The following is a 6,578-nucleotide window of genomic DNA, read 5'->3' as shown; positions in this document are numbered from 1 at the left end:
GAAGGCAAGGGGAACCCACATTCCGAGGACGGGGGAAGGGTGACCAGTCGGGGGCCGGCTCTCGGGTCAACTGGCAGCCGCATCTTTGCAGGGACCTTCCCCAACAAACACTGGGCCCTACGTGTTCTCATTTTACTGTCGGTTTGGAGGTAGGACATTTTTTTTTTTTTTTAAGATTTTATTTATTTGACAGAGAATGAGAGCACGAGAGGGAAGAGGGTCAGAGGGAGAAGCACAGCAGGGAGCCCGATGCGGGACTCGATCCCGGGACTCCAGGATCATGACCTGAGCCGAAGGCAGTCACTTAACCAACTGAGCCACCCAGGCGCCCCTGGACGTAGGACCCTCTCTCGGGGGAAGTGAAGTAACCTGCCCTCTGCTTGGGGTCACAGGTCGGGCCCTTTGCTCCTGAGTGCTGGGCCCTGCTCCTCCCTCAGCCTCCTTCCCCACACCGCCCCACAACACTGGTGTTCCTTGGGAAAAACAGGTGTCGTGGTCAAAGAAGCTCGGGAATCCTTGGGCTGAACCAGGTTAAAACATTTTTTTTTCCTGTAAAGTTTTTTCTTTTTTGAGATTTTATTTATTTGAGAGAGCCAGCGTGAGCATGTGCGCGCGAGCAGGGGGAGGAGCAGAGGCGGAGGGAGAGGGCCAAGGGGACTCCACCCCGAGAGGGGGCCCCATCCCACCACCGGAGAGCGCAACCTGAGAGGACACCGAGAGTTGAGGATGGAGAAAGGAGGGAGAAGTATTTCCAGTGGCACTGTTCCTAGAGATTTCTGGTTTGGGAGTTGGGGTTCTTGGGGAACCATTTATATTTAGGTTGGTTTACTTGTCCCTAAATATGGCCCCTTAGCTCTGTGCCCCCAAGGCTGTTTGCCTATCCGGAAGTGTTGTCTGAGAATGAACGTGAGCCGGGGCCTAGTTTTGTGCCCCGGGAACAGTTAAGCGCTCAATAAAAGCGGGTCCTTATTTCTCCTGGAGGGCTTTGCCTGAAGGCAGGGACGTTTCCTTCCTCTTTCGGTGGCTTTTTTTGCCTCCTGGCACAAGGTGGCGTGCCACCTTTAAAGAAAAACCGTTGGGAGGCCGCTGTTTTGTTTTTTCTTTCTAGCCTGCCTGTGGTTTCGTCTTTGCAGCAGTTTAAACACAGCTTGTGTCATTTTACGTTGGGTTTTCGGATGATAAAATCTATGCCTCTTCAAAGTATTTTAAATTTCTACAAGTAGGTGTGGCAGGGGCCTTCCGGACCCTCAGGGATGATGCAGAGAGCACCAGTCTTTGATTTGGGAGCATCTATTCCAAGTGCCAAAAAGTGTTAGGATAATGTTAAGTGTATTTCCCTCCATTCTGAAAGTTGTGAATTTATTTTTTCTTAAAATTTTTTTAAAGATTTTATTTATTCACTTGAGACACACAGAGAGAGAGAGAGAGAGAGCATGAGCAGGGAGAGGCAGAGGGAGAAGCAGGCTCCCTGCTGAGCCAGGAGCCCGATGTGGGGCTCGATCCCAGGACCCTGGGATCATGACCTGAGCAGAAGGCAGATGCTTAACCATCTGAGCCACCCAGGCGCCCGCTCCTATTTTTTCTTAAAAATTTAAAAAAGGTTTTATTTATTTGAGAGAGAGCACACCAACAGGAGGAGTGGGAGAGGGAGAAGCAGGCTCCCGGCTCAGCAGGGAGCCCGACGCGGGGCTCAATCCCAGGACCCTGGGATCATGATCTGAGCCGAAGGCAGAGGCTTAACCGACTGAGCCACCCAGGCGCCCCAACTCAGAGAATTCCTATACAACCTTCAGATTCTACGAATATAAACATTTTACCACATTTGCTTTAGTCTATTTTTTTTTCTGAGATATATGACAATATGCTGCAGGTGTGATGTTTTTCCACCCTTGAATATTTCTGTGTACATTTCTCCAAGTCCTAACTGCTGTATACACAATACCAAGGTCAGGAGGGTAACCTTAATACAGCACTAAGCACTGTATCCAAATGTTGCCAAGTGCCCCTGGTAGGTGCTTCATAGTAAAGGAAAACAAGTGTTTTCCTGTTGCAGAATCCAATCCCTGAACACACAGTGCTCTTTGCTTGTGTGTCCCCTGAAGGGCTCTCGGCTTGAATGATTCTTCAGCCTTTGTCTTTCATGACAGCATTTTTGAAGACTGCAGACCACTTCGTTGTTTTGTAGAATGCCCCTCAATTTAAGTTTGTGTGATGTTCCCTGACCATTATAGGTTACGCGTTTTTTGGCAGGAATACCACAAAACCCACGTTTGTTATGTTTCAGTACTCCTATCAGCAACCATTGAAACTGCCTGCTCGAGGTAGTGTCTAGCTGCTCTATTTTTCTCCTTTGTAATTCACTTAGGTACCCTGTGGGGACAGCGACTGATTAACTTAATAAATAGAACAAACTCCGATTTGTTTACTAACAGCATTATGCGGAGTCAAATGAAAGTAGGGGCCTTGGGACACGGCAGATGGGATATACATTTGTGTGTAGCAAATTATAATCCTTCCCTTACATATATAAACGCTTCTCATCCGCTTGTAGATAAACCCAGATGCGGAGGTGGGGGTGTCGAGAGAAGAAGGGGGTCCAGCCGCATCCTGAAATCTGCTAGTTTTCCGTCCCTTACATCCTAGTTTCTCTCAGGCCAGAGCCCTGAACTTTCATTGTGTATGAAATTTGTGATAGTATTTCATTATAAAAAGGAACATCCTCATAGAAAATGTCTGGAAAACAGTAGAAAGAAATGCACGTTACCATCTAAGGTCTACTGGTGGCATTTGGTGTATACTAAGTTTTATTTATTTATTTTTAAAGATTTTATTTATTTATTTGAGAGAGAACACAAGCAGGGGGAGGGGCAGAGGAAGAGGGAGAAGCAGGCTTTCTGCTGAGCAGGGAGCCCGATGCGGGGCTCGATCTCAGGACCCTCGGATCATGACCTGAGCAGAAGGCAGACGCTTAATGACTGAGCCACCCAGGCACCCCTGGTGTATACTAAGTTTTAAATCTGATTTTGCAGGTTAACACGGAAACCTCAGCATTATTTTGACAGTCTTTCATGAGAAAATTCCAAGTCTCGGAGGAGCCGAATGTATTTTTGGAACTTCAGGGGCTTACAAATCAGGATTATTAATATGTGCTGTGTACATTTGTGTTCTGTGTATGTACATGGCACTGCTGGGGTTGTGCACTGCGCAACCCCTGCAGGTGTATATATGACCTTGACTGTGGTACATAGTCATTGGCGTGGGGCTGGCCACTTGAGAAGTGTTTGGGGGACCCTGGAGGGACACACAGTCATACGAAGGTTCACAGCAACATTTCAGAAAGAAACTAGTTAACAAACATAATGTTGTAATTGATTCATTGAATTGTATGCCAGCCCTTATACCTGCCCACTCACAAGGACCTCGGGGTCCTACCTGGGCTCACTAGCTCTTCAAGGGTTTAGGTCTTCTCTAAAAAAACTACACTTACAGGGGCGCCTGGGTGGCTCAGTCGGTTAAGCACCTGCCTTCGGCTCAGGTCATGATCCCGGGGTCTTGGGATCAAGCCCCACATCGGGCTCCCTGCTCAGCGGGGAGCCTGCTTCTCTTTCTCTCTCCCTCTGTCTCTGCCCCCCACTGTACTCGCTCTCTCTCAAATAAATAAATAAAATCTTAAAAAACAAACACAAAACCACTAAGGACAGAAATAAGTGATTGTAAGTGAAACAAGAGTCATAAAGGCGGATGCCCCAAGCACCAGCTAGGGACTGAGCTGTTCCCACACTGGCGATTGCTGGGTGACCTGGCAGTGGTCATTTCTCCAGTGTATTAGCCCGTGTCCTACAGATACAGAGTGTTCTCCCTCTGCGCCTCCTGCCTCCAATTCCTGCTTGTTGGAGGTGGGCCTCCCTTCCCCACCCCCATGCCCAGGGCTCCTCACCCCACGGGGCTCAGCACCGCCCCGAGGATCTGGCGGCAATCTGCGCGGCCGGGCACCGTGGGGCCCCCAGGGGGCGCTATGTACAGCGCAGGAACCCCAGACACTTGGGTTTACTTAGAAAATCCGTGGCGCTTGAAAGCAGAAAGTCTTGCAAGTCGCATGTCTAATTCACACAAATATAGGCCACAGGTGGCCTTGTTCCAACGAATCCATCATCTCTGGGGGCCCTATTCTTGGTAGAGGGCCCCCTGGCAACCACAGTGACCTGCGTGCCCCTGAACTCCGCCTCCAGCCGGCTCTAGGACATAGTCCGCAAGGAGCTTTGTGGAGTACATGCAAGAATTAAATCCCTTTCCTCCGGGATAATGAGCCCTGAATGTAAGTCCCGAGTGAGAGCATCTCAGCGTCACGTGGCTTCTTGCAGGGACTTTGCATACACTTAAATAATGGGAATGGGTCTGTTTTCTCCTGTCTAGCAAACAGTTCATTGTAGAGATCAAGGGGCATCAAACACTCTTGGTAAAGGGGCACACAGTAAATATTTTAGGCTCCGCAGGCCTCCTCAGTTCTGCTGAGCAGTGCAAAATCAGCCAGCGATGGTACAGCCATGAGTGAGCATCCCTGGGCCCCAATGAAATTTAAATTCCATGTCCTTTTCATGTGTGATGAAATACTATTCTTTTCATCTCCCCCCCACCATTTAAAGGTGTAGAAACTATTTTTAGCTTCAAAGATTGGGGGGGGGGAGCAGGCTGGTTTTGCTGAATGGCTTGCAGTTTGCCCTGTTGTAAATGATTGATAAGATTGCTTCTGACTCATTTTATGGTTAGGTACTTAGCTTGACTAGAAACTGAAGTCCCAAGTTAGTGTAAGTATGAATTTCATTGACTAGCCCTTCATTTTACAAAGTAGAACTAGGTGCTTTTGGGGGAAGATATTTAGAAAAGGAGAATCTTCCTCAGCTAATTCCTGTCCTTCTCCCCCTGGATCATAGGCCAGCCCCACGCCTCCTTGGGGTGTTTACCGAGTTAGGATGGTGAAGCGGGTTTGGTGTTATTGGCACCCTCTCCCCTCTAACTCAATAATGTTGGCCAGCCTGGCCCCAGGCAGGCCCCTGGGACCAGTGCTGGCTCCGGGCTTGGCCTCTGAGTCTGTCATGGACTTCAGCCGCTGCCTTCAACTGAGAAGGGCTTCTGGGCCTGGACCGCAGTGAACTCCTGCTCCAAGCCACTGGACCGACTCTGCCCTGAAGCCAGTTCAGCCTTATCAGAATCTGGTCCCCGGACCACTGGAACTAACTCCCTTCTACCCAGGGGGACATGTAGGTGCTTACTTTTTAGCAGAACTGATCTGCCCCCCTCTCTTTTGGGCTCAAACTCTTAGCCTGCTTTCTGCTGCCTATGTGCGTGTCCTCTTACCCTACCTTCACCCCACGGCCCCAAAGAGGAAGCTCTTCTCTCTTAAATCCCTTGAAGGATCTGAGGTATGGGTTCACAGTCTCCACCTACTAGCTCTTCCTCTAAACTGGTCCCGACGAAGGTGCACCTAATACAGTGGATCTCTCCCAAGAGGACTTGCATGGCGTGGGGGCTGTGGGTGGGGTCCTTTTATCTCTTGTCACTCTGGACAGCCAAACACACAGTGCTTGCTTAGAAGCTCAGCCCCAGGGCCAATTCCTCCCCAGTGGCACAGGCCCCAAATGAGAGAGAGGTGGTCCCATCAAAGAGTGCTAGAAGCTTCTTATTCCTACAGTCACTGCCTTCTCTTCCCAGTGAGGTTTTGCTGCCAGAGGGGCTTCTTTGTAAAGCAGACCCTGAGTGATACAGCGAGTATATCACTTGGGTGTGTGTGTGTGTGTGTGTGTGTGTGTGTGTGTGTGTGTGTGTTGGGGGAGGGGACATGTGGCTACACGTCCATTTCCTAAATGCTAAGAGTCATAGAAATGGATTTTTAATCCAAAGCCTTTGAACCAAAGAACCTGTCAATACTTAATCAATACTTACACGATCATACGCAGTGGGTATCATCACCATTGACGGTTAGCGAATTCTCTTTACTGCTACAAGCCCGTCTTGGTCAATACACGAGTCATCACAGGTGACATGCTCATGCAGCTTCTGAAAGTGCCCTTTATACCTTCCTAAGGAATCGAGGGACGCACGGAGACAGTTCTCACTGAGTGACCATGAGGCCGTGGGAGCTCTACCGGGGGTTTCTTAAGAAAACAGAAATGTTGGGGCGCCTGGGTGGCTCAGTCGTTAAGCGTCTGCCTTCAGCTCAGGTCGTGATCCCAGGGTCCTGGAATGGAGCCCCACCATCGGGCTCTGTGCTCAGCGGGAAGCCTGCTTCTCCCTCTCCCACTCCCCTTGCCTGTGTTCCCTCTCTCGCCGTGTCTCTCTCTGTCAAATAAAATCTTAAAAAAAAGAAAGAAAGAAAACAGAAATGTAGGGGCATCTGGGTGGCTCAGTCTGTTAAGCATCTGCCTTTGGCTCAGGTCATGATCCCAGGGTCCTGGGATTGAGCCCAGAGCGTCAGGGTCTCTGCTCGGCAGGAAGCCTGCTTCTCCCTCTCCCACTCCCCCTGCTTGTGGTTCCCTCTCTCGCTGTGTCTCTCTCTGTCAAAGAAATAAATAAATAAAAAA

Source organism: Zalophus californianus, chromosome 1 (genome assembly GCF_009762305.2).
Source record: "Zalophus californianus isolate mZalCal1 chromosome 1, mZalCal1.pri.v2, whole genome shotgun sequence".
NCBI lineage: Eukaryota > Metazoa > Chordata > Mammalia > Carnivora > Otariidae > Zalophus > Zalophus californianus.
This window is presented reverse-complemented; position numbering follows the sequence as displayed.